This window comes from Aethalodelphis obliquidens, unplaced genomic scaffold (genome assembly GCF_003676395.1).
Source record: "Aethalodelphis obliquidens isolate GAN/ISIS:26980383/991018 unplaced genomic scaffold, ASM367639v1 scaffold48, whole genome shotgun sequence".
NCBI classification, from domain to species: Eukaryota; Metazoa; Chordata; class Mammalia; order Artiodactyla; family Delphinidae; genus Aethalodelphis; species Aethalodelphis obliquidens.
The window spans coordinates 15773753-15783408 of record NW_020837992.1 but is presented as its reverse complement, the minus strand read 5'-3'; positions in this window follow the sequence as shown (position 1 = coordinate 15783408).

The window sequence follows — 9656 nt, the reverse complement described above, 5'->3', positions numbered from 1 at the left end:
AATTCCAAGTGTGTAGCTTTTTCAGTTGATTTCTTTTACTAAATAATGCGATTTTAAGCTTCCTCCATGTCTTCATAGCCTGGTAACTCACTTCTTTTTAGCGCTGAGTAATATTCCATTGTCCGGAAGTACCACGGTTAATTTATCCACTCATCTACCAAAGGACACCTTGGTTGCAAGTTTTGGCAATTATGAATAAAGCTGCTATAAACATCCATGTGCATATTTTTGGGTGGACATAAGTTTTCGACTCCTTTGGATAAACACCAAGGAGCAAGATTTCTGAATCATATGGTAAGAGTACATTTAATTTTGTAAGAAACCATGGACTGTTTCCCAAAGCAGCTATACCATTTGGCATTTCCACCAGCAGTGAATTAGGGTTCTTGTTGCTCCACATCCCCGCCAGCATTTTGTGTTCTCAGTGTTCCAGATTTTGGTGATTCTAATAGATGTATTTAATTTACATTTCTCTGATGATATATGATGTAAGCATCTTTTTGTGGAGTACAGGCTCTAGGCTCGTGGGCTTCAGTAGCTATGGCACATGGGCTCAGTAGTTGTGGCTCGTGGGCTCTAGAGGGCAGGCTCAGTAGTTATGGCGCACGGACTTAGTTGCCCCGCGGCACGTGGGATCTTCCCGGACCAGGGCTTGAACCCATATCCCCTGCACTGTCAGGAGGATTCTTAACCACTGCACCACCAGGGAAGCCCCCATTTTTTAATTAAATTGTTTTTTTTCTTATCTTTGAGTTTTAGAGTTCTTTGTATATTTTGGAAAACAATCCTTTACCAGATGTGTCTTTTGCAAATATTTTCTCCCAGTCTGTGGCTTGTCTACTCATTCTTGTGACATTGTCTTCACAGAGCAGAAGTTTTTAATTCTAACAAAGCCCAGCTTATCAATTACTGGTTTTTAGCAGACCACCCAAGTGGTAAGTTATAGTCTAGTTATAGATTGCCTGGCTATGAATCAGGGATTCATCTCTCATCCAATCAGCTATAGCAAGAGGGTGGGGTTAAGTGGTATTAAAAAAAATTGCCCTGCCCTGGCAATCTGGTCTATGAGCAAGGCAGCAACAAGTTTTTCTCGAAAGAAGCACAGAAGGATGGGCAAACTAGCATGGAGGTAATGAGCATATAAGAGGTACAAACTATTAGGTATAAAATAAGCTACAAGGATATATTGTACAGCTTGGAGAATATAGTCAATATTTTATAATAACTATAAATTAAGTATAACCTTTAAAAATTGTGAATCACTATATTGTATACCTGTAACTTATATAATATTACTGTACTTCAATTTGAGAAAAAAACGAGCATAATAGGTCCTGGAGTCATACTGCTTGGTTTGAATTCCTGCACATCACTTCCTTACTGGATAAACCTTGAGCAAGTCACTTATCTCTGTGCCTCAATTTGCCCATCTGTAAAATGGAAAAATAAATAAGGTTATTGAAAGTATTAATTAGGCAATCCACATGAAGCACTTAAAATAGTGTTTAGCATAGAGTAGCACTCAATAAATATTTGCTACTGTTTTTCTTACCAGTATAGTGCTTCTCCATAATGTGAATACCCGAAGAGCTTTTAAAATGCAGATTCTGATTCAGTAGATACAGGGTGAGACCTGAGATTCTGCATGTCTAATCAGCCTCTAATCAGGCGATGTCAATGCTCCTGGTCTATGGCTCACACTTCAAATAGCCAAGCTCTTGTACCCAGGACACGAGGAAGAAGGAAGAGACAATTTCTAGGAAAAGAACTAGAATAAAAGTCTTTAACGAAAAAAAGCAAACTTCAGCTCAAAATAAAAAAGAACTTTCTATCAAATAAAATCATCCTTAAACGGAATATATAGGCTGTTTTGTAAGAATGAGTCCCCTCTCTGGAAGCAGGGCGGACTTCTCCAAAGTACAGAAGGCAAGCGCCAAAGGCCCGTGATTCCTTTAGGGGCCCCCAAAAAATGTTTTAATTTTGATTTCTTTTAAAATCATAAGAAAAATGTGTGTGATAATAATAAATATATAATAATGAATCCAGCCTGGATTATAGTCGGTTTTATTCCAGGGGAATCATAAAATATAATTTTAAATATTTTTTATGAAGCAGAAGGACTACAAAGCAAATATGCCTGGGGCTCATGAAAGTGATAATGTGGCCCTGACTGGATGTTTTCACAAGGATTTAAGCATGAGATAAAGAATGGAACCATAAGGCTCCTTCCAACTTTAAGAGTCAATATTTCTTTAAAATTCTATGACCTTGCACTAGGTCTGCTAGTCACAAACCTCACACCAGCAAAAGTTCACTTCCTGCCTGTCCCACATTCTCACATAGAGACTAACATTGCTTACTTACCATTGTCAATGAATTAGCATTTTACAAGCCACCCCTGGAATTTATCGTCTATCTCTACCTTCTCCCAGTTTGCTTCCAAAATAAAGTATGATTTTTATTTTTACAAAATACATTTGATTCCAGAAGCATTTTGCAGATATTTCCTCATTTATACATAAATCACTTTGTTGAAGGAGGTGGAGTTTTGCTTTGTTTTCACTTTTAAAGAGGGAAACGAAGCCAAGAAAAGATTGAGACCTGTGCTTTGAAACTCAGTGGGAGATAGAAAATATGTGTCTAAGATGATAGCTATGTTTATGATGATTATTTTTAAAGCTGTGGGTGTAAAACATAGATTAAGCACACATCAGTCACTTAGGAAGTGATTCTCAACCATTGATACAAAATGGAATTATTTGTGTAGCCTGGATCCTCCTGCAAACATTCTCAGAATATCTAGAGAACAGAGCCCCAGACCCACATTTTGAAAAGGCTCCCTGTGTGAGTTCTGCCGTTATGAGGGTTTAAAACCACTGTGTCACAGACATGAGGAATACTGCAGAAGCCCAGGAAGGAGAAAGTTCCAAGGAGGGAATGGTTTGGCTTCTGAGGCTGCACAGAGATGCAGTAATAATGAAGATGGAAAAACATCCTTTGAATTGGAGGGGACATTTGTGACTTTGGTGAGAAGAGGGACCGTGGGCCATGGGAGTAAAATCCAGATTATAAAACAATGCTTACCCTATACACAGTCGGCACTCAACAGATATCTGAGGAATCATAAACTTGACAGATGAATGGAAGATGAGGAAGTGGGCAGGGAGTATAGACTTTAAACCAGGGGTTTTAATCTGGGGTCCACAGATTCTTCCCACCAAGGGATCCATGGATAGAATTCAGGGAATCCATGAACTTGAAATGGAAAAAAAATTGCATCTTGATTTTCACTCACCTTTAACTGAAATTTAGCCTTTCCTTAGATTATGATTGTAGGTGTCATACTTAGATGGTAGTCACAGCAGCGCCTATTACTTTGTCACCTATGACAAAGCTATTTTAATACCACATTACAGTTGATATAATGCTGCAAAATGTTGTTTACAGTCATCACTACTACTTTGACATCACAGGAGTCATTAGACCCACTTCAAGCTTTGGTTATTTAATATATTAATAGAAAACATATAATAGAATGAAAAAATAAAATATAAAATAAATATACTCTGTGCCAGGATAAGTGTCTAACTTAACTGACAGAAGTTTCTTTCTAGACCTTCCGTCCTGAGCCCTCAGACATGAGACAGGGGATATTCTGTTCCTATGCTACCCAAATGGTAACGTTATATTTGGTCTCCTGCCAACTCTTTCTTATTTCTTGAAAGTGAGGGCTAAGGGCAGGGAGTAGTGAACAAGGAACTCTGGAGGAAGGAGGAAGGAGAATCAAAGGCAACCCATAAATCCCAGGGGCTGACAACATCCACACTCCCGAATGCTGTATCTCCCTGCCCTACTCCAGCCGTGCTCCATCTCACTGTGCACTGTTCACTTCCCTGCCCAAATAGAAAAAAGCCACTGGAAGACAGAGCAAGAAGACAGCATCATACAGCACTCCCCAAATCCAGCCACAGATGAGGCTCTTCTGGGCAGAGCTTTCACAAGGTCACAGTGAACTGGGAAAATTAACAACAAGGCACTGAGTATGTTACAAAACTAGCATATCCAATTTCAAAGAATGTTCTTTGTTCTGAAATTATGGCTTTTCTATATTTTTATATTAAAATGTCCTTTTGATATCAATATCAATCAGTACTGATATTAGATAACACTTTGTTTTATATTTTAATATTCTTATTTGGTAGAATAAAGTATTGTAAAGTCCTGTGTCTGTTCCCCAATTTTTAAAACTATTGTTATCATTCTTGAAATCCACAAGGCTGGAAAGCACTATCTTATGCATTCTGTTTCTTCTTCTCCTTTTAGAGATGAGTTCCCAACAAGCAATGGGACTTCTCTGCCAGCACGTGGGTTTAGAAGCATACGATTTAGAGCCTAGTTTTGAGACTTGGGTTTGACCCCTGCCTCCGCCCTTCTCTACTTGTGTGACCTTGGGCAAGGAACTTAATCTCCCCAAGCCTCAGTTTCCTCATCCATAAGTTAATATACATCACTTTGTATATTGCTAAGTAAAGTTGTTATTATGACTGTTACCACCATCATCATTTTTATTATTATAACTGAGTATCACCTGGTTAATAGCAGAACTTGTCTTCCACACTGGGTTTTGGATTCCACACTGGGCTGACTCCCTGTCCAGTAATCTTCAAACCACCCAGTGATTGACAATTCACACTTAGAGAATCTATGTCAGATCGTGTCTTCTATTTAGCTCAAGAAACATTAACCACTTATTTAATATTCCTGCCAAAACTGCGTAATCTGACTCTAGCCATGAGGGAGCATCAGACAAAACCCAGTTTGAAAGACCTCTAAAAAATAACTGGCCTAAATTCTTCAAAAATGTCAATGTCATGAAAATCAAAAAAAGGCCAGAACACCATTCCAGATGTACGATTTTGTATTAGATTCTGGACCACATAAAAAAGCATCACTGTGAAAAGAATTGTTTAAAAAATTATGGAAACAACTTGCAAAATGTGAGACCCGTAATTAGATAATAGTATTCATTGTTAACTATCCTGAGTGAATATTCTTCTTAGAAAATATATGCCGAAGTATTTAGGGACAAAGGGGCATGGTTTCTGAAAGTTGCCAAGAGGTTTAGAAAAAATGTAATACATAAATATAAGAAGATATGCTATATAAATAATATATATATGAAATATATATACAGAGAGAGAGAAAGAGAAAGGTATATATATAGAGAGAGAGACAATGATATAAACAAATTTGGCAAAATATTAAAAGTGTCTATTACATGTAAGTCACTATGTAGAACAATAACACCTGATATCATACAGGACTTTACAGTTTACAACATACTTTCACATGACTTCCCATTTGATTGGATTCTCACTGAATTACCAGTGAAGTACGATGAAACCACGTCTGCACAAACTATGCGAGGGTGCCCAACGTTGACCGGGCTCAACAAATAGTAAGTACTCAAATTATTATTCTACAGCTTTTCTTCAGGAAATTAAAGCAAGCTTTCCTTCGTTATGTGTTCATTTTTCACTTCCTAAGGCAAGAAAGAGAGGGGAGGGCTCCAGACAGAAATGAATAGGGGTGATGTTAACTCTCCAGATTGCATCATGATGAGCAGAAAACACTCAGCAGGAAATTTAACCAGGAGCAGGGGCTCAAAACCCAAGCACCCATAAACAAATGCAGCCTCTATCTTACTTCTGAAAAGATGAAAGGAGGATAGGTAGATAATGAAGGGAGTTAACACTTATCCAACATATCAGGCTCTTACTCAATTTTCAGAACAAATTTAAGAGGCGAGTAATATTATTAACACCATTTCCTGGGTGAAGGGACTCAGGCTCAGGTGAAGTGAAGGAACCACTCAAGGTCACACAGCTACTGAATATCTTAACCAGCTGGAGGAACGAGTATCTCAGCCCAGGCTTCTCCAAGGTCTATTTCTTTCACCCTTTGCCACATAATGCAGCTCTTCGGTAAGGTGAATGATTGCCAATATTTTTTCCACTCCCCAAAATAGTGTTTTCTAAGCTGAAATAGACAACCATTGATTAAATCCAGCAGCCCTCATTAATCAGTTTCTTGAGTGAAAAATAAAACAGCAGGTTCCAGCATTTTTATTCTTAGCTCCCTTACTAGGAGAAAGGAGAAGGAAGGGGAAAGGAAGGAAACTAGCGTCCAAACCCAAGATGACTGATTCAAACCCATCTTTAGCTGCCCCTGGATTCCCACCCACACAGCCCTTGACCAGTTCCATGGCACCAGAACTTCGGCAACTCACTCCTGAATCCATGCAGGATTTCCATGCCCTGGAACCATTTATTCCTCCACAGTGAGAGGGCCGTAGGATGTTGTGTCCCTAATATTAACAATGCATTTTCCCTCGATGGCAACTGGCTAAAATTCACAGGTGACGATGACAGTGCTCGGCCGTGCGAGCCCTCTGACCACCTCACTGGCCCCTCACTTGTCCAGGTGTTCCTGCTGCTTTTGATTACAATACTAAGGTCTCGATACTCCTTCCTGCCGCCACACAAATGCCCGGTGATTCATTCAGAACTGACACCCAAGCCTTCATTGCTCACTGCTGGAAAAAGAATTTCGGAATTCTCTCTGGGAGTTCTAACGTTTCCCCATTTCTCTTTTGTGCTGATAAATTCTGGAGAGCAGTAGGGATAGCAGTAAGACATCCATCATCTCGTGGGATTTAGAAGCAGCGTTCTCAGCCAGTACGACTGCACGCTGACTTTAACCGCTATCTGTGGATCTCAGCTTTCAGGAATATGGTCTGGATGTCACCTTCTTTCCTCCTCTATGCTAAATGCTCTAAGGAAGGCATTCTGAGTCTCACCATCTAAACCCCAGGAAAGGGGAAAGCTATGACTAAATCCCACTGACAACTGTAGATTGTGGAAGGAAGGCAGAGAACTCTTATTTCATTTGCTAAGGTAAGTGGAAAACACTTGGGTCTTAAAAGTCCATGGACCTTGAAAGAAGACAATTTAAGCTAAAATCTGAGGCCGTGAAAGTATTTGCAAATGTTAGCAAAATCTGTGCCAAACAAATGTTCTATCTTGCTGAATTTCACTAATAATTTCTGAATTTCTTCTAATAATGTTCACTGAGTATTTCCACATTTTCTAACATGACCCTTGGATTACCAATAAGGCTAGTCGCTTTTTATCATTAATGGCAATCTGAGTTTGTGAGTCTTCCTAAAACTTTCAGTTCTTCAAAAACTACTTTCAGTTCTTCAAAAATAAAACTCAGCTGACTTAACCATCATTCCGTGATAATTACAGCTTTTGATTATGCGAGGGGATGGCTTAGAAATGGTGAGCTGCTGTACCCTGCGTCTGACAGGACAGAACAAGCCTATTTCATTTGCATTTAGCAAGTCCTTAAACTAGTGGCCTCCAAATATTTTTCACAGGCACCCCCCCGCAAATGTTAAGCATGCTCCCTGTATGCTAGGCTGTAATAACAAAGAGACCCAAATATGTACAATGGCTCAAATACACAAAAGTTTCTTTCTTCGTTTGATAATAGCCTGAGGTGGACGTTCCTTGTGAGTGAGCGGCTACCCTCCCAGCAATGTTTCCGGGATGCAGGTTCCTTCCATCTTGTCTTCCAACACCCCCAGGACCTGGCCATTTTCTGCATCTAAGCCAGCAGAAGGGGAAACAGTGCAAAGGAGGCATGCCTGCTTCTCAAAATCCTTGGTCCATAACTGATATATAGCCCTTCAATTTACCTCCCGTTGGGGAGAACTGGGAACAGCTACTTACAAGGGGTTTGGGCAAGTTGCCTCTGGCTGGGCAGCAGCTTCCCAGCTTCTATATATTCTGGAAGGAAGGACAGATTTTGGTGAACAGCTAGCTGTCTGCCATAACTCTGTTTATTCTTTCCTTTATTCAGTCACTCTTATTTATTTATAAATGGTATACATATGTGTATATATGTATAAAGCACTGTACTAATATGTATACTGTAAAGCATACACAGAAATGTACATTAAAAAGGATGAGAAGAAAAGTTTAAATAGAAATTTTGAATGTTCCTCCTGCAGCCCATTGGGTTATTCTATGTCTCCCCTGGTCAGGATTCACCCCCTAGGTTTATTGCTCAAGACTCTAGGCAGTCCTGGAAGTCAGGGAGTGCTCTTCTAGAGGAGAGCTGTAGGAAATGAAAGACATCGCCCTCCCCTAGTCTTTCCCATCTTTGCAGATAGCACCACTCACACAGCTGCTCAAGCCCCAAACCTAGATATCATCTTCAATTCTTCACTGCCCTTTCCCTCCATATCCAGTCCCCAGCTGGTCCTGCTCACTCACCCTCCCAACCAGATCCAGAATCCCCACTCATTTCTCCATCTCCATGACTCCAACCCTACCCCAGGCACTATCATCTCTTATCTGGACTCTATGACAGTCTCTTGTCCTCAAAATCCACCCTTCATGGGACAGCCAGTGTGATCTTTAAAACTTTTATAGACTAGGTGACTGCCCTTCAAACCCTCCAATGGGTTGATACTTCATATAAAATCCAGCCTCCATATCCAAGCTTACAAGGCATAGTAAGAACTCAATAAATATCTCTTAACTATTGTTGAATGTATGCATAGTAAAAAAAAAAAAAAAAAATGCTGGGCTTCCCTGGTGGCGCAGTGGTTAAGAATCCGCCTGCCAATGCAGGAGACACGGGTTCGAGCCCTGGTCCGGGAAGATCCCACATGCCACGGAGCAACTAAGCCCGTACACCACAACTACTGAGCCTGGGCTCTAGAGCCCACGTGCCACAAATATTGAGCACACGTGCCACAACTACTGAAGCCTGTGTGCCTAGAGCCCGTGCTCCGCAACAAGAGAAGCCACGACAATGAGAAGCCCATGCACCACAACAAAGAGTAGCCCCCGCTCACTGCAACTAGAGAAAGCCCGCGCAGCAACGAAGACCCAACGCAGCCAATTAATTAATTATTTTTAAAAAAGGTCTGAAAAACACACGCCAAACTGTAGTAATCTTTACTCTTAATTTGCTCAACGGCATCCTTCATAATTGAAAATAAACTTATTTACATTTTGTAAAGAAGAAAGAGGAGAGGAGGAGAAGGAGAAAAAGAAGTGAAAGAGAACTTTTTCCAGTAATCTTAGAATGGTAAATTTACCATTGGAGTGGTAAATTCCACTCTACTGACCAATAATTCCATTATTCTTGGAATTACTATTTTCCCCCTCTAATTCAAGCAGATTCTAGCTTACTTGCCTTACAAGAGGTTAGCAGCAAAATAGAAAACAGAAAAGACATTTAACTTCCCAGCTTTCCTTTCCTCCCAAAAAGCAAAACCCATTGAGGAGAACAGAGTTTGATGAAAGAATAAAAGTCTCAGAGGGAAACTGGGGAGGGGATTTCCCTCCAAGAGAACGAAACAGGGGCTTCCCTGGTGGTCCAGTGGTTAAGACTCTGCACTTCCAATGCAGGGGGCATAGGTTTGATCCCTGGTCAGGGAACTAAGATCCCACATGCCGCACGGCACGGCCTAAATCGAGAAAAAGAAAAAAGAAATAGCCCTGGGTTAGGGGGAAGAGAGACCGATCTAAGGACCTTGGAGAAAAAGGCCATGTGAAGCCTCGGGGAAGCTGGGAGGC